The sequence below is a fragment of the Calliphora vicina genome, chromosome 3, assembly GCF_958450345.1.
Source record: "Calliphora vicina chromosome 3, idCalVici1.1, whole genome shotgun sequence".
NCBI classification, from domain to species: domain Eukaryota; kingdom Metazoa; phylum Arthropoda; class Insecta; order Diptera; family Calliphoridae; genus Calliphora; species Calliphora vicina.
The window spans coordinates 110782619-110801809 of NC_088782.1; the positions used below are offsets into that span (position 1 = coordinate 110782619).

A 19191-nucleotide genomic window follows, 5' to 3' on the forward strand; every position below is an offset into this window, starting at 1 on the left:
AGGGTCTGTCGTTGGTTGTTGTGTCAACATGCAACACCGAGTCTTGCGAGTGGTGAAAGCGACACTATTCGCACGACCCCATTCAGAGATTGTCTGAAGATCCCGATTAAGGGAATCATTCTTGCATTACCTCATTGCCCCAATCTCCGACTGGCTGCCATTATGTTATGATTTGCCCTATAATAATTTCCTTACATTCTCCAACATTAAAAATTAATTGGAAACTTTTATCAAATCCAAAGATTTGGATTCGAAATCATACTGAGTTTGAAGTTAAGCATTTGAAGTTTTAGTAAAAATAATGTGAAACGACAGTCGAAAAATAATTTCCAACTCTCATCCCAATTTTCTCAGTCTCTGGTTATTTTTTATCGTGATGATAAACTGACAGTTCTCATACAAAAAAAAATGTTAATTGGAGGTTTATCGTTACGAAAAACGATAACCAGATATTGAGAAAATGGGGGTCAGTGGTCTTCGCAAACATCTATCCTTTTTAGCATTGGAGAAATCAATTTAATATTTTGGAGTTTTCTCTTTACCCTATGTCTATACCGGATACATTTTTGTCATGATAAACATCAAAATGGTTGTCAAGATAAGATATTATCAGGTATAGTCCCCATTGTTGCTTCGTTATGATAAAATTGTTAGCGCTTTTGCTCAGACAACTTTGTCTTGACAACAAACGTCATTAATTGTTATGATAAATATTTGACAAGTATAGACAGGGGGTTAGGGTGTTCAATAAAGTTCCTACTATTTATCAAATTTGATGTTATTATAATTCCAGTTCCATATTCTCCTTATCTCGATCACTGGTTTAAACTCAAGCGAAATTTTTTCATCTCCACATATAGAATTTTGTAACACAATAAAAACCATAATTTTTAATTTATTTGGAACCAAAACAAAAATATTGCGGTTACTTTTCCTTGTTTATTATGAATATTGAAATGATCGCAAATTTTATTACCAAATAAACGCAACAGCTGACAACCCTAAATAAATAATAACAACAGTAAGGGGAAAAACGCTCTCGTAATAAGGAAGGGAATGAATAATACAAAGCGTAGGCCGATGAACGTACAAATGTAACACATATACAGTACTGTGCAGAATATTAGCAATAAAGTTAGGATAAATCTAAAACTAAATCTAATTGCGAACATAATTAAGTATTAAAAAAATACATAAACTTTAAAAGAAATTAAACATTATCGATTTAGTAAAACTACACCATTTTTAATTGAAATTGAGAACATTATACATGATATTGAGAAAATTCCAAATGAAATTTAGAATTTCCATTTCAGATTGAGAAAATTTCAATTGAAATTGAGAATTTCCATTTTAAATTGAGAAAATTCTAAATAAAGTTGAGCATTTCCATTTTAGATTGAGAAAATTCCAATTGAAATTGAGAATTTCAATATGAAATTGAGAAAATTCCAAATCAAATTGAGAATTTCCATTTTAAATTGAGAAAATTCCAATTGAAATTGAGGATTTCAATATGAAATTGAGAAAATTACAAATGAAATTGAGAATTTCCATTTGAAATTGAAAAAAATCTAAATGAAATTGAGAATTTTTTTCAAATTGAGAAACATAAATATAAATTATAAATATTCTCAATTTCATTTGGAATTTTCTCAATTTTAATGAAAAATTATATAGTCTATTCAGTATATCTTCAAATATATAATGAACCTAAAGACCAACTGTCGAAGTTCGATCAGGCCACATTAAACACGATTTGATCGATCTTCATGACGAGCTTATCGACTTCGATGACGGCCTTATCGACCTCGACAGAAGTTCCCCGAACACTTCCTCTGGGAGGTTCCGAACACTTCCTAGAAAGTGTTTGGAGGAAGCCGACCTTGACGCCGAACGACAATTGTATATTGGTTTATACACTCCTTTTATTTTTTCATTGAAAAATAACTGTTAACTGCGGATTGGTAATGTATATTACCCACTGTTAAGCCAGCAGAGTAAACAAATAAATATAAACAATAAATGGCAACAACATCGTCACATCCAACTTGTTTTCGAACAGCAGGGTTGTCATACTGAGATTGTTAATAAACGTCAAGGGGTCCTTTAACAATGAAAGTGACAGTGAGTTGATAATGATACCATATTCAAGTTAAGTGTAATTGTGGAAAATTTAAGAATAATGGTTTAAAATAAAAGGATAATATTTTTAAATGAAACGTTTTAAATTTTAGAAACATTTTCTAATGTTTTTCATATAATAAATTCGTATACTTTCGAGTTCTTTTATGAATTGATTCCAACGCTATTTAACAGCAAACCAATCTCGTGCAGCAGTAGATGTTGTCAAATAGCCAAAAGTATTAGTTTGGCATGTTGCAGTGCCTGCGAAGATCATCCAATTTGACAGCTTCCAGGCTTCTTGCTTTGAGTTCTTTGTAAGGGTTCAATGTGAGAACACTTATCGCAAGAAGTTCTCAAACGGATAATTTACATTTCGGGTTTTTCGAAGTAATGTGTCTATGAAAGCAAGTCACAGATTTTTGAAGCTCTTAAATAGAACATCCCACAAGATTGTGAAAAATCCGTTCATTCATTTCGTTTTTGGTCGCATTAATTTAATGTCTAAATAAATTTGAGAAGAACGGCAATTTTGAGTTAACAAACATTATAGAAAGTTGTTGTCTTTTATTTTATCATTGAAAAATAACTGTTAACTGCGGAGTTGAGATCGTTTTTATATCGTTCACCTTCGTGAGAAGGGTATATATAAGTTTATCATTCCGTTTGTAATTTTCACAATATAATTTTCCGTCCCTAAAAAGTATATATATTCTGGATCCTTATAGATAGCGGAATCGATTAAGCCATGTCCGTGTGTCTGTTGAAAAAATATTTTTTAACCCGAATTTAGGGTCCCTAATATCAACACAATTTTTATAAAACCAATTTGTAGGAATTATTCACAAAAAAAATGCAGTACAAAATAAAAATTTAAAGTCACTACTCCCTAGATTACTTAGAGGCACTTATGTGGCAATTGTCTTCACGCTAGATTACATGGGATGTATAAAGTATCCTAGAAAATGTTGATATGTACGTAATGTTTACCTAACTCTTGTTGCTAATGTTGTGCACAGTACTGTATGTATAGAAAAACGTGGGGTGTGCTGAGGTGTGTGTGCGTTAGAGTGGTAAGTACAAATAACGCAGAAAAGAAATGTTAAACACTGCAGTAAACGTCAGAATGAATGAATATAAATAAAAAGGCGGTAAACAAAGTAGAATTTATAAATAAGAAGAATAACAAAAACAACAACAACTGTATAGAATAATGGCTGGCGATTGTGTGGTACCAGAAGAATAAGATACGAATATAAAAAAAATATAAAGAGAATTAAGAAAGTAAAGAACTACAAATATTAAACACTTTTTTTGTTGTTGTTTTGATTATTGTTTTTGTGTTATATAGGTATTTATACATATGTATATACACACGATTTCAGATACTTATGGATGGATGGATGGATGAACGTGTATAGTATTCATTAATTTCAAAAAGTGATGTCAACTAATTTAAAGTAAAACATGTAAACAAACATGGAAAGAGGTTAACTAAGGAAAATTAAGTTAAAATAATAAATCTGCAAATATTTTGTTAATCGTATTGCTTAAACAATGTAATTCAATTAAATTAGTTTGTTAAAAATTTCAAAAAAACTGCATTCAAGAGATTTTTTGGGGGTTTTTACTTGTTTTAGTTTAAATTCTTAACACAAAATCACTAAATTGTTATCATTGTTTTAGTGACCACATAAGAAGAGTGTTGAGTATTGAATATTTATGCAGAAGAGAAATAATATTTTTATTTTTTTTATTTTTTTTCAAAAAAGAAAAAGTGTGTTGTCATGTGGATTTATTGAAATTTTAGAATTTAACAATAAAAAAAACTAAATAAAATGATAGGAAAGATTTTGCTATTAAATTGATAATAAAAATACTTGAAATTTTATTAGGATTCCAAAATTGGGGACTTTATTCAGAATTAACCAGTATTATAGACTGAAGAAATTGAACCAATTGTTAAAGAATGATTGATTACTACTTACGTACGAAAATTAAACAAAGAATAAATAAAAGATTCTTTTAAAACAATTTGCATAAAAAACCGATATAAACCAAAGAGACAAAGTCTATTTTTCCTTAATTTGTTGTTTTTAATAATAATTCTGTTATTACAAATAATAAAAAACTGTTGATAAAAGATTCGTAGAAGAAAGTCACCCACAAAAATAGATGAACACCAAAAAACTCAATTGCGTCTACAACACACATGTCACGTCATTTTATAATTATTAAATTTATCATAAAAATAAAGAATATATGGCTTAAATAATGAATTATTTTGGTTACTTCCATACACTAGCTATAAATTATTAATTTAATTTTCTTTTCGCTTTACTTCAAAATCACATTTTTTGGTATTAGAAATTTTACTTGTTTTTATTTTTATTTTTCTCATTTTGTCACATTTTACGTGCGTGCGTTTTATTTATATGTATTATTTTGTATTTTTGTTTCATTCACTCACTTTGTTTTATTTATAATTTACAATAGAAAAACAAAATCGCTAAGATCCTCCTCGTTTGGAGAACCCTAATATCAAACTAATGTATAAGGAATAACGTTAGAAAATAAACAAAAGCAGACGTTTATTTTGTTCGGTCCGTTGTGCGCGACTAACTTAATAATTTTGAATTGTCATGTATTTTAGTTGTTAAAACAAAATCAATCGTTTATTTCGCCGTTCACTCGTTCATTCCTGCATATTTACTCGTTTGTTCATTTAGCATTGTTGTTGTATTTACCAAGATAACACGCAAAGAGCAAGAGTAATTTTGTTTACATTGAAATTAACGAGAGAGAGAGAAGCAGCAAGCAATTCATTTTGTTATAATAATAAACTAACGGCAACCCAGTTGCTTTTTGTTGTTGTTTATCTTAAACTGCATGTTTTATTGTGTCCGATTTGTTAGATTTTTGTGTTTAATTTAAAAAGTATTAATAATTTGTCCAAATTTAAGCAACAATTTGCTGTTTAATTAAAATATATTTGTGTTAAAGCTTTCGTATAACAGTTTGTAGGTGTTAAAGATACAAAATTTAATGGCTTAAGGCAGTGACGTCTGTTATGAAGGGGTGTGGTTGGCATTATCATGCACAAACAAGCCCTTAATTCTATAACTTAATTAAACAATTATTTTCTTGGCTACACAAGTTGATTAAAATTATTTGTTTTAATGCAACAAATAATACACGTTTGTTAGAAATTGTTTAAAAAAAAGTTTGGCTAAAATTTAGAGAATCTGACAGCAAGTTAAAATAAAATTAAATATTGAAAAGTGTTAATAATAATTACACAGTATTACAGTGAAAATGCAATGCTAGTCATATTGTTACTTAACAAATTGCCAAAAATTAATAGTGAGATCAATGATTTTGAGCAATTTAATCAAATCTTTAAACATATTTGACAAAAAGATACGTTTTTTAAATCAATTTTCAATGACAAACATTTCAATTCTTCAAATATTTTAAAAATATAATAGAAGCTAAACCAAGTCTATATAAAGACCTATGATTAAAGCTAAACTAAGGCTATATAAAGAGCCACGATTAAAGCTAAACTAAGACTATATAAAGAGCCACGATTAATGCCAAACTAAGACTATATAAAGAGCTACGGTTAAAGCTAAATTAAGAACCACGATTAAAGCTAAACTAAGACTATATAAAGAGCCACGATTAAAGCTAAACTAAGACTATATAAAGAACTATGAATAAAGCTAATCTAAGACTATATAAAGAGCAACGATTAAAGCTAAACTAAGACTATACAAAGAGCCACGATTAATGCCAAACTAAGACTATATAAAGAGCTACGGTTAAAGCTAAATTAAGAACCACGATTAAACCTAAACTAAGACTATATAATGAGCCACGATTAAAGCTAAACTAAGACTATATAATGAGCCACGATTAAAGCTAAACTAAGACTATATAAAGAGCCACGATTAAAGCTAAACTAAGACTATATAAAGAGCAACGATTAAAGCTAAACTAAGACTATACAAAGAGCCACGATTAATGCCAAACTAAGACTATATAAAGAGCTACGGTTAAAGCTAAATTAAGAACCACGATTAAACCTAAACTAAGACTATATAATGAGCCACGATTAAAGCTAAACTAAGACTATATAAAGAACTATGAATAAAGCTAATCTAAGACTATATAAAGAGCAACGATTAAAGCTAAACTAAGACTATACAAAGAGCCACGATTAAAGCTAAACTAAGACTACATAAAGAGCCACGATTAAAGCTAAACTAAGACTATATAAAGAGTTACGGTTAAAGCTAAATTAAGAGCCACGATTAAAGCTAAACTAAGACTATATAAAGAACTATGAATAAAGCTAATCTAAGACTATATAAAGAGCCACGATTAAAGCTAAACTAAGACTATACAAAGAGCCACGATTAATGCCAAACTAAGACTATATAAAGAGCTACGGTTTAAGCTAAATTAAGAGCCACGATTAAACCTAAACTAAGACTATATAATGAGCCACGATTAAAGCTAAACTAAGACTATATAAAGAGCCACTATTAAAGCTAAACTAAGACTATATAATGAGCCACGATTAAAGCTAAACTAAGACTATATAAAGAGCCACTATTAAAGCTAAACTAAGACTATATAATGAGCCACGATTAAAGCTAAACTAAGACTATATAAAGAGCCACGATTAAAGCTAAACTAAGACTATATAAAGAACTATGAATAAAGCTAATCTAAGACTATATAAAGAACTATGAATAAAGCTAATCTAAGACTATATAAAGAGCCACGATTAAAGCTAAACTAAGACTATACAAAGAGCCACGATTAATGCCAAACTAAGACTATATAAAGAGCTACGGTTTAAGCTAAATTAAGAGCCACGATTAAACCTAAACTAAGACTATATAATGAGCCACGATTAAAGCTAAACTAAGACTATATAAAGAGCCACTATTAAAGCTAAACTAAGACTATATAATGAGCCACGATTAAAGCTAAACTAAGACTATATAAAGAGCCACGATTAAAGCTAAACTAAGACTATATAAAGAACTATGAATAAAGCTAATCTAAGACTATATAAAGAACTATGAATAAAGCTAATCTAAGACTATATAAAGAGCCACGATTAAAGCTAAACTAAGACTATACAAAGAGCCACGATTAATGCCAAACTAAGACTATATAAAGAGCTACGGTTAAAGCTAAATTAAGAGCCACGATTAAACCTAAACTAAGACTATGTAATGAGCCACGATTAAAGCTAAACTAAGACTATATAAAGAACTATGAATAAAGCTAATCTAAGACTATATAAAGAGCCACGATTAAAGCTAAACTAAGACTATACAAAGAGCCACGATTAATGCCAAACTAAGACTATATAAAGAGCTACGGTTGAAGCTAAATTAAGAGCCACGATTAAAGCTAAACAAAGACTATACAAAAAGCCAAGATTAAAGCTAAACTAAGACTATAAAAAGAACTATGAATAAAGCTAAACTAAGACTATATAAAGAGCCACGATTAAAGCTAAACTAAGACTATATAAAGAGCCACGATTAAAGCTAAACTAAGACTATATAAAGAGCTACGGTTAAAGCTAAATTAAGAGCCACGATTAAAGCTAAACTAAGACTATATAAAGAACTACGAATAAAGCTAATCTAAGACTATACAAAGAGCCACGATTAAAGCTAAACTAAGACTATATAAAGAGCCACGATTAAAGCTAAACTAAGACTATATAAAGAACTATGAATAAAGCTAATCTAAGACTATATAAAGAGCCACGATTAAAGCTAAACTAAGACTATACAAAGAGCCACGATTAATGCCAAACTAAGACTATATAAAGAGCTACGGTTGAAGCTAAATTAAGAGCCACGATTAAAGCTAAACAAAGACTATACAAAAAGCCAAGATTAAAGCTAAACTAAGACTATATAAGCCTCGATAAAAGCTAGTCTTAGTTTAGTTTTAATCGTGGCTCTTTATATAGTCATAAGAGTATCTAGAGTTAAAGACAATGCATTAACTATGTGTTGCTTTTGAAAATAAATTTTGCAACAAGTGTTAGATATAATTTTCATTATAGCACTAAACATTGGCATCAAACAAATTTGAAACATGATATCAAATTAGCATCATAACATTTGATATATGAAACTGTTTACTACTAACACGAATTAGGTTTCTTTACAAATTGTGTATGATATCAAGGAGGTACCGGCTCCATGCTACACTTCATTACCCTCTGAAAACCAGCTTAGACACACTTTTACTTCATTCAACTAAACAGCCCCTTTGCAAACCTTATCAAATGACAGTCACGTGTGCGTGACACAAGATAATCAAACATGTAGTTGCTGGCTGTACATTAAATAAATACCAGGATTTAAGAATTTGAAAATAACTCAAGTCTGGTTCCATTACTTTTGTTGTTCATTTACATACATTTTTTACAGAATATTTGTAACCCAAATTAACTTCATAACACAAACACTTTTGTTTAGATTTAAGAGTATTTTCAAAATACGACGTGTCGTGCTCATGAATACATGACATCAATTTTGTAGATGCAGTTTCGAAATGAAATAACCACAAGATACTATAGAAGAAACCAAAAAAAAACTAAATAAACTTGTTTTATTTTATTTTCTTTTCGATAAGTTTTTCTGTTTAAATTGTTTACGGATCATTTATATAAAACAACACTAAAAGTAAAATTTTGGGGGGCTTCTTAAAAGTACAAAACAAAAAAAAAATGACTTTTTCAAAGTCAATGTCTCTACCGAGTGACAATGTATTTTAAAATATTGTATTTATGTTTTGTTTTCAATGCAGTTCAGCAGGTCAATGTTCGGAGTTTGGAATTATGGGAGACAAAAAAAAAAAAGTTGGAATTAATTAAGTTAAACAATATTTCTATAAAGACTTTTATCATGAAGACAATATAAAAAGTAGAGTTAAAATGTTTTTATTAAAAAAGTGAAGCAAATTTTGAAAAAATATGGCAATTTAATAGTAAAATATTCAAGGAAGTTCTTTGAAACAGCCCCTGCAATAAAAATAGTAACAAAGTTGACTTTAATCGAGTTTAGCTTTAATCGTGGCTCTTTTTATAGTCGTTAATCGTGGTTCTATATAGAGTTAGTTAAGCGTTAATCGTGGCTTAGTTTAGCTTTAATCGTGGCTCTGTATATAGTCTTAGTTTAGCTTTAATCGTGGCTTTGTATATAGTCTTAGTTTAGCTTTAATCGTGGCTCTGTATATAGTCTTAGTTTAGCTTTAATCGTTTAAGAAAAATATTGAAGTGAAGAAAATAAAACATTTCTTTTAATTTTAACAATTAAAAATAAATCTCTGCATTTTTTAGAATTTCCTTTATTATGATTATGTTTTTCGTTTTCTCACACCAGACATTCATCAAATTTTATTAAATAAATAAATATGCACCCGTATTTGTCCATCATATAACAATTGACTTTCATTTTGCCAGAACTTTCACCCTGAATTATTGGAAACAACAGAATTAAATCAACATTTTATCATGTTCAATTGTTAAGTATTAATTGGTAGACTTGCTACATGCCACAAGACATAAACGGGCTTATGATGAAGGCTGCCTGCCTGCCTGCCTGCCACAAATTGCATTGCATTGTGTGTTATTGTAATGTTAAAGTATTGAGTATTTATGTATTGGGAAATGTGTAAAAAGATCTGGTTCGACAAGTGGCTTACGTGACAAAATTGTATAAAATCAACAAGAATTATGGTGGATGCTGTACGAGATTACATACCTACATACTCGTAAATATTTCCTATTGAATGCAATTTAAGTAAAACTAACAACAACAACAGCAACAAAAATTAAAAACAGAAAATAAAATCAGAAAAATCTCAGCATGTACGCATTTAAACAAGATCGGCGAAGAGTACTCGTGCGAATATATAAGCAGATGAGTAGTCAGAAAAAGGGGAAGGAATGGGGGGAGCAATGTAAAAGAGCTCTGACTGAAACTAATTTCAAATTATATAAAGATCTACCACAATTAAAGTTAAATTCAGACTATATAAAGAGCCACGATCAAAGCTAAATTAAGAGCCACGATTAAAGCTAAACTAATACAATATAAAGAGCCACGATTAAAGCTAAACTAAGTCAATATAAAGAACCACGATTATAGCTAAACTAAGACTATATAAAGAGCCACGATTAAAGCTAAACTAAGACTATATAAAGAGCCATGAGGTAAGCTAAACTAAGACTATATAAACAGCCATGAGGTAAGCTAAACTAAGACTATATAAAGAGCCACGATTAAAGCTAAACTAGGACTATATAAAGAGCCACGATTAAAGCTAAACTAGGACCATGTAAAGAGCCATTATTAAAGCTAAACTAAGACTATATAAAGAGCCACGATTAAAGCTAAACTAAGACTATAAAAGGAACCACGATTAAAGCTAAACTAATACTATATAAAGAGCCACGATTAAAGCTTAACTAAGACTATATACAGAGCCACGATTAAAGCTAAACTAAGACTATAGAAGGAACCACGATTAAAGCTAAACTAAGACTATATAAAGAGCCACGATTAAAGCTAAACTAAGACTATATAAAGAGCCATGAGGTAAGCTAAACTAAGACTATATAAACAGCCATGAGGTAAGCTAAACTAAGACTATATAAAGTGTTACGATTAATGCTAAACTAAGACTATATAAAGAGCCACGATTAAAGCTAAACTAGGACCATATAAAGAGCCACGATTAAAGCTAAACTAAGACTATATAAAGAGCCATGAGGTAAGCTAAACTAAGACTATATAAATAGCCATGAGGTAAGCTAAACTAAGACTATATAAAGAGACACGATTAAAGCTAAACTAAGACTATAAAAAGAGCCACGATTAAAGCTAAACTAGGACTATAAAAGGAGCCACGATTAAAGCTAAACTAAGACTATATAAAGAGCCACGATTGAAGCAAAATTAAGACTATATAAAGAGCCACGATAAAAGCTAAACTAAGACTATATAAAGAGACACGATTAAAGCTAAACTAAGACTATAAAAAGAGCCACGATTAAAGCTAAATTAAGACTATATAAAGAGACACGATTAATGTTAAATTAAGACAATGTAAAGAGCCACGATTAAAGCTAAACTAAGACTATATAAAGAGCCACGATTAAAGCTGAACTAAGACTATATAAAGAGCCACAATTAAAGCTAAACTAAGACTATATAAAGAGCCACGATTGAAGCTAAACTAAGACTATAAAAGGAGCCACGATTAAAGCTAAACTAAGACTATATAAAGAGACACGATTAATGTTAAATTAAGACAATGTAAAGAGCCACGATTAAAGCTAAACTAGGACTATATAAAGAGACACGATTAATGTTAAATTAAGACAATGTAAAGAGCCACGATTAAAGCTAAATTAAGACTATATAAAGAGACACGATTAATGTTAAATTAAGACAATGTAAAGAGCCACGATTAAAGCTAAACTAAGACTATATAAAGAGCCACAATTAAAGCTAAACTAAGACGATATAAAGAGCCACGATTAAAGCTAAACTAGGACTATATAAAGAGCCACGATTAAAGCTAAACTAAGACTATAAAAGGAACCACGATTAAAGCTAAACTAAGACTATATAAAGAGACACGATTAATGTTAAATTAAGACAATGTAAAGAGCCACGATTAAAGCTAAATTAAGACTATATAAAGAGACACGATTAATGTTAAATTAAGACAATGTAAAGAGCCGCGATTAAAGCTAAACTAAGACTATATAAAGAGCCACAATTAAAGCTAAACTAAAACGATATAAAGAGCCACGATTAAAGCTAAACTAGGACTATATAAAGAGTCACGATTAAAGCTAAACTAAGACTATAAAAGGAGCCACGATTAAAGCTAAACTAAGACTATAAAAGGAGGCACGATTAAAGCTAAACTAAGACTATAAAAGGAGCCACGATTAATGCTAAACTAAGACTATAAAAGGAGCCACGATTAAAGCTAAACTAAGACTATAAAAGGAGCCACGATTAAAGCTAAACTAAGACTATATAAAGAGACACGATTAATGTTAAATTAAGACAATGTAAAGAGCCACGATTAAAGCTAAACTAGGACTATAAAAGGAGCCACGATTAAAGCTAAACTAAGACGATATAAAGAGCCACGATTAAAGCTAAACTAGGACTATATAAAGAGCCACGATTAAAGCTAAACTAAGACTATAAAAGGAACCACGATTAAAGCTAAACTAAGACTATATAAAGAGACACGATTAATGTTAAATTAAGACAATGTAAAGAGCCACGATTAAAGCTAAACTAAGACTATATAAAGAGCCACAATTAAAGCTAAACTAAGACGATATAAAGAGCCACGATTAAAGCTAAACTAGGACTATATAAAGAGCCACGATTAAAGCTAAACTAAGACTATAAAAGGAACCACGATTAAAGCTAAACTAAGACTATAAAAGGAGCCACGATTAAAGCTAAACTAAGACTATAAAAGGAGCCACGATTAAAGCTAAACTAGGACTATAAAAGGAGCCACGATTAAAGCTAAACTAAGACTATATAAAGAGCCAAGATTAAAGCTAAACGAAGACTATAAAAGGAACCACGATTAAAGCTAAACTAAGACTATATAAAGAGCCACTACTAAAGCTAAACTAAGACTATAAAAAGATCTACAATTGAAGCTAGACAAAAACTGTATAAAGACTCACGATTGAAACTATCATAAGACTTTATAAAGATTTACGAGTATAAAATTAAATTCCAAAAGTCTTCCCCCACAGAAGACTTTTGCTCATCTACGACGCTGCTGTATATGACCATATAACTTTCTCTCATTTAAAAATGCGCAGCATACAAGTGTAATTTTTTTCAATCAAAATCATTTCAAAATGGAAAATTATATAAATTATGTATTTCACAAAGGAAATACAATTTTAAACATACAGAAAACTTTAAGATAAAATATTTTATTTGTTAAAGATAGTTAAAGAAAATAAAAAAAACTCTTAGAAACTAAGATAATTAACACACAAAATTTAAAAAAAAAAATAAACAAAAATAGATGAGTCATTTATGGGTTCTTAGTGACGCTTGTATCTGCAACAAGAATGAAATGTCATTTAGAGAGTAATTTTTAAAATATTCTGGATTGAAAGTAAGAGTCTGCTGAATATATTTTTATTTTGGATTTAATTATTACAACATTTCTTTATAACACTTTTTTATTACCCAAAACTGCAGTTTTTCTGAATTTTTTATTTCATATTAAGTTGTTAAGTCTATCCCATAAATGCGACACTTTAACGGTTTGTTTACTTTTTTTATTTATTTTTTTTTTTTAAAATAATTATCTCACATTAACAAATAAGAAAGAAAAAAATGGAATGAAAAAAAAGACATGTGAATTGTATTATGAGTTCTCTATCTACTAGTATTTCATCAAGTGCTATTAATATTACGTACATACATGTATGTATGTACATTTAACAATGTTTTGCCATAAAGATTTACTACGTAACAACTTGCATACGTAGCACCAAGCATATGACTATCTCCATGACTATGTAGCATGAGTGTGTAATTAGCATGAGTTTAGGTGGGTGTGTGCTGCGGTATCTTCTTCACAATTTTCTTACTGTCTGAGTGTACTTGGTGGTTTTGTTTGATACGAGTATTTCTTAGATAAATATTTACCTAAAGTATATAGATATTTAGATTATTATGACTAAATTATTTTAATAAATTGTTTTTTTTGTTAAGAAAAAAATAAAATAACAAATAAACAGTGTATGTGCAGAATTATTTCATGCTTTATTTATTATGTAAACTTTTGTAGGGGCAAATAAAGATTATTGGTTAAAAGAAATTGTACTAAATAATAAAATCATGACCCAAAATTATAGAGGAATGAAATCATTAAATATTATCATAAAGTACTATCATAATCAATAAAAATTTACTGGCTTAAATTGAAACTGTTAGACAGTATAAGGATTTAGCTAATATGAAAAATATCTTTAGCTATATTGTTACGAAACTGCATTATCAATTTTAATTTAACGGTCTATAACGGCCCTTGCAATATTCATGATGTTTATAAACATTTCCATCAGTAGAAACTTCTACTTATCAACAATGTTGATAAAACGTTATTAACATTGTTTATAAGTATGACAACATTAACTGTTAAAGCAGCTAGAAGCTCTAGGTGATCATTGTGGAAATATAACATTCTAGTTTTGTCCATTAGATAATTCAAGAAACTACTAGAAGATGGCACTGTGTATATAAATAGTAACAGTGAGTTGCAGTTACGTGAGACTCACTATTACATTAAAAGTTGATCAGGTGTCTCAGCTGTTTACTCGATAAATTCTATCAGATAATACTCTGAGGAACTACAGTATTTAAAGGTAATGGCATTGATGAAGAACTAATTTTGAAATAAGTACAGGCTCTATTTCTATAGCTTTCTACTAAATGATATCCTTTCACTGTAGGTGGAATTTTCGCCCTATAGAAGATAAATACAAATTTTAAATATTTTTAGGTAAACAAAATTTATTTTTTTTTGTTATTTCAATTTTTTTTTTTAAATTTGAAAAATCAAATTTTCAATTTTAAAAATGTTTTTTTGGTTTTTCAAATTTTTTTTGGTGAAAAAAAAATTCGAGTTAGAAAATATTTTTTCCGATTTTGACCCATTGTAAGTCCAACTTACTATGGCCTTATATACGTCGTTGAAATATCAATCATTAGATATCCACATTGTCTATATAAATGACTTAGTAATCCAGATAAAGATCAAAAATCGAGGTTGTCCTGGTTTTTTCCTCATATCTCAGCCATTTGTGGACTGATTTTGCTTATTTTAAATAGGAAACTTCTCGATATCTGGGGTCTTAGAAAATTGATTTCAACAGACAGACGGACATGGATTCATCGACTCCGCTATCTATAAGGATCCAGAATATATATACTTTATAGGGTCGGAAAATTATATTGTGGAAATTACAAACGGAATGACAAACTTATATATACCCTTCTCACGAAGCACAGTGGTTTAGACACTTTTTTTTAAATAATTCGGTATCTCGGGAACTATTGGAGATATTATTACAAAATTTCACATGGTTAGAGCTGAGGTGTTTTTGAGTTGAATTACATTTGTTCAGGTAAATTAGGGTTAATACGGGCCAGTTTGTGCCCCCACAAAGTTGGTCACCTCGGGTCTCAAAATTTTTAAAAAAATCCCCAAAAATTCATTTATGATCCGAATGAGCTGAAATTTAAAATATAAATAGTCCTTGAGGAGATCTACAAAAAATACGCTTACATGTGTAGGTTATCTCCTTCAGTTGAAGAGATATTTAGGTTTATTTATTTTTTTTTTAATTTTGCTCGATTTTTTGTTTGTTTTTTAGATATGGCGGCCCTACGGAGGGTCGAATTTTTTTTTTAAAATATCAGCTATATTGGCAATAAAATTCTAAATAAAATAAAAAAAAACTTGGTAACAGTTATCTCGTTCGTGTAAAAAGTTACACGCATCCAAAGTTGGAACATGTAAAATGGGCCTAATTTTTTACGATTTTTCCTAAAAAAGTCCCTATATTTTTTCTTTTGTAGAAACAAATTTTCTTTGGGACTATATACAATTTTTATATGCTCCGGAAAGAAAACTTAATGCAAAAGCATGTAAAGTAAAATTGGGCTCACTTAAGCGGACACAGTATCCCCCAGACCTATCCAAACTTGGACAATTTTAAAAAAAATATTTAGGTTTCAGTAAAAAATTCTAAAAAGGCAAAGCACCGATCCTCGAAAAAGTTCCGTATTTGTATAACCCTGTATGTTGTTTAAATACTTAGAAAGTTGTTTTACTATCACACGGTAAATAGCGTCACAGTAGGCACTTTTCTAAAAAAAACTCAGTTTTTGGAACACATTTTCCCCGTTTTAGGAATTTCGGTATTTGAAAATAAAAAATGTCAAAAATTATAATGTCATTAATTTAAGGACATTTGGATCTAAATTAGTTCCCAATTTTGTTATAATATCTTTAACCGTTAAAATTTTACATTAAATCAAATTTTATATTTTTATTAGTGGAAAATCACCATATGAAAGTTTTTTTAGTTTTTAAGGTAAATGAAGTCCCAAAATTTTATAAAATTATTTAATTTTACTAAAATATCAATCCTCAGGTCATAATGTTTTCAACAGTCTCAAATACTTATATAAAAAGCCTTTATTAACTCCTCAGAAGTTCCACAAGAAGTTTCATATAATGCGTACAAAATGTTATTAACATATCAAATGTAAATTTTGAATTCAAACACATACTGGCTTAACAGAAATTTTAGTGTAACAGATTTTTGCACGCATTATATGAAAAAACGTACAAATTTGTCAAAGCGGGCAAGGTTTGTGGAACTTCTGAGGAGTAAATAAAGGCTTTTTATATAATTTATAAATTTATAATTTTTGGGGATTTTTTTAAAAATTTTGAGACCCGAGGTGACCAACTTTGAGGGGGCACAAACTGGCCCGTATTACCCCTAGGAAGCTGAACAAATGTAATTCAACTCAAAAAAACCTCAGCTCTAACCATGTGAAATTTTGTAATAATATCTCCAATAGTTCCCGAGATACCGAATTATTTCCAAAAAAAAAAGTTTCTAAACCACTGTGCGATCGTAGTAAACAAAAGATCATTTGTTTCAAGGGAAAGGAGTTTTATAAAAAAAATATTCCCATTGATTTTGTTAACTGGAAGTTTATGTTTTAAAATGGATTTAAGAAGACAGTGACAAAAATAACATACTGGAGGTCACATTTTTTGATCTTCTTTATAACAAATCTTTCACAAATCAAATCTCGGCTGCAAGGCGATTCGATTAATGATCGTAGTAAACAAAAGATCATCTTTTTCAAGGAGTTTTTCAAAGGAGTTTTATAAAAAATATTCCCTATAGATTTTGTTAACTGGATGTTTGTTTTAAAAGGGATTTAAGAAGACAGTGACTGAAGGTCACTTTTTTAAAGTTTTTTTTTTTGTTAAATAATCCAACATTTTTCCAAGCACAATTATTTAAAAGTTCCATTAACAGGTACTAAAGAAAGTATAAAATGTACTTGAACTAATTTTAGCATAAAAAACTAAAAAAGTAATAAAAAGTAGGTGTGTTTTTCAAAATTTTCTCCAAATACCCAGCAGTACAGTGGAGACACCATACGATGGACTTTGTTATAAAGACAAATATAATAAAATTTTGAAATTTTGAAATTTTTAGCTGTCTAAGTGTGAAATATAAGACTGTTTATTGATTCAAAAGATAAGAAAACAAGCATGAAAGAAATTATTTTCGTTCAATTGTTTGTTCTCCTGCGTCATTTGGAATATACAAATAAAAAAAAGACAGACTGACAAACAGATAGACAGACAGACAAGCTCGTATGTACATACACAGATATTCTACTTCCCTGAACCACAAGGTGCTGGTGTCACGTGTATTTTTGTTTTTGTATATAAATAATCATACATTAAAAATACCTACGAATTAAAGAAGAAATATTTATTTATTTTTTTGTTCATTTTATATATCTTTTAGATACTAAATAGTAACGCCAAATCTATGGTTCAGTCATATAAGTATTTAAAACAAAAATACCTACCACACAACAGCGAAATTTCTATTTACTGAAATAGTTCCAAGAGATAGAGGAATAAATAATAAAATTGAAAAAGAAAAAAAAAAAAAAAACATTCTGTGTTCAAGGTTAAAGATTATTGGAAAGATTTTTAGCATACTAACAGAAATAAACATCGTTTTCTTATATAGTACGTTTCACTGATTTATGAATAAAAATAAAATCGTGTCTCAATTGATGTTCTTTCTATATATAAAGGAATACTTATGTATTTATGGAACTGTTTTTTTTTTTGTATGTTCAATTGTCATTGTTGTATTTAAATTTTCATTATGTTATGAAATCTGTCTTTAAATGTTTTTGGGGGATTTGAAGAGATTTAAATAGAATCAATGTCAATTAGTTTAATCTTTGGAAAGAGAAATACAATCTGTTGATATAGGGAGAGAATGAAAGGAAATAAAGTATGTTTCGTAAACATTTTTAATGGCTGAGCTAAATTTTTGGCTTTGGGCAGTTTTCTTTGTGGGTCTATCTCAAAGATTATTATAGATATTTCACCATTAGTACTTTATTAACCCTTCTGCATCCCATGGATATGTGTCCTTCCTATGATCCTTTGGGTCAATATGACCCAACATTAAAATGTAAACAAAATTTCATATTTAATATAGGAAATTTCTTTGTTTAATAATGAAAACTAAAATAAATAAGCACTTCCTGAGCAACTATTAAAAAAATATATATAAAATAAAATTAAATTTGATATTCAGCTGTTCTTTCCAAACTACACTTTTGTCCGTAGATAAATATGTAACTGAATTGCTGTGATCTATTTCTACTGTATCTTCTACCTCCACGCTTGCAATGCTATTATTTGATGATGAATATGATTCGTCTTCTGCTTCGCTGTCGGGTGAAAAAATTTCGTCTTTCATCACTATGAACAATGAAACGCAGCCCACATTGCGACGGTGCTCTAGCGAATCAATAGAGTTGGATACCTTCGCCCTCTCCTGCACGTGGTCGAGAAGCTCCAAAATACAATTTGGAGCACCGGTCCATGGGAGTTGTGTATTCCATTTTTGGTCGGCTATAGGTGGTATAAATAGTGAGGAGATCAGATGGAGTGAAGTAATTCCTACACAGTGTTTAGACCAGCGGACATCAGATTATATTCTCATGCCCAGAACATCAAGAGTGTCTGATTCCACAATATTTACACCATCCATAAATACAGATGAAGCGACAGGGTCTAAACACTGATTATTGCGAGCGTTACTCTGTTCGCAGGACCCCATTCAGAGATTGTCAGATGGTCCCGATTAAGATAATCATTCATGTT

General features: G+C 29.6%; 1 protein-coding gene across 1 annotated transcript in view; it reads right to left on the reverse strand.

Annotated features, from left to right (window-relative positions):
* The window catches only part of Indy (I'm not dead yet), a 37995-nt gene extending 33244 nt beyond the window's left edge, over positions 1 to 4751 (reverse strand). Inside the window, exon 1 of the mRNA XM_065503843.1 lies at positions 4595 to 4751. The gene's annotated coding sequence lies outside the window, so the exon portion shown is untranslated. The remainder of the gene's footprint in view (positions 1 to 4594) is intronic.
* Positions 4752 to 19191: the final 14440 nt, after the last annotated feature.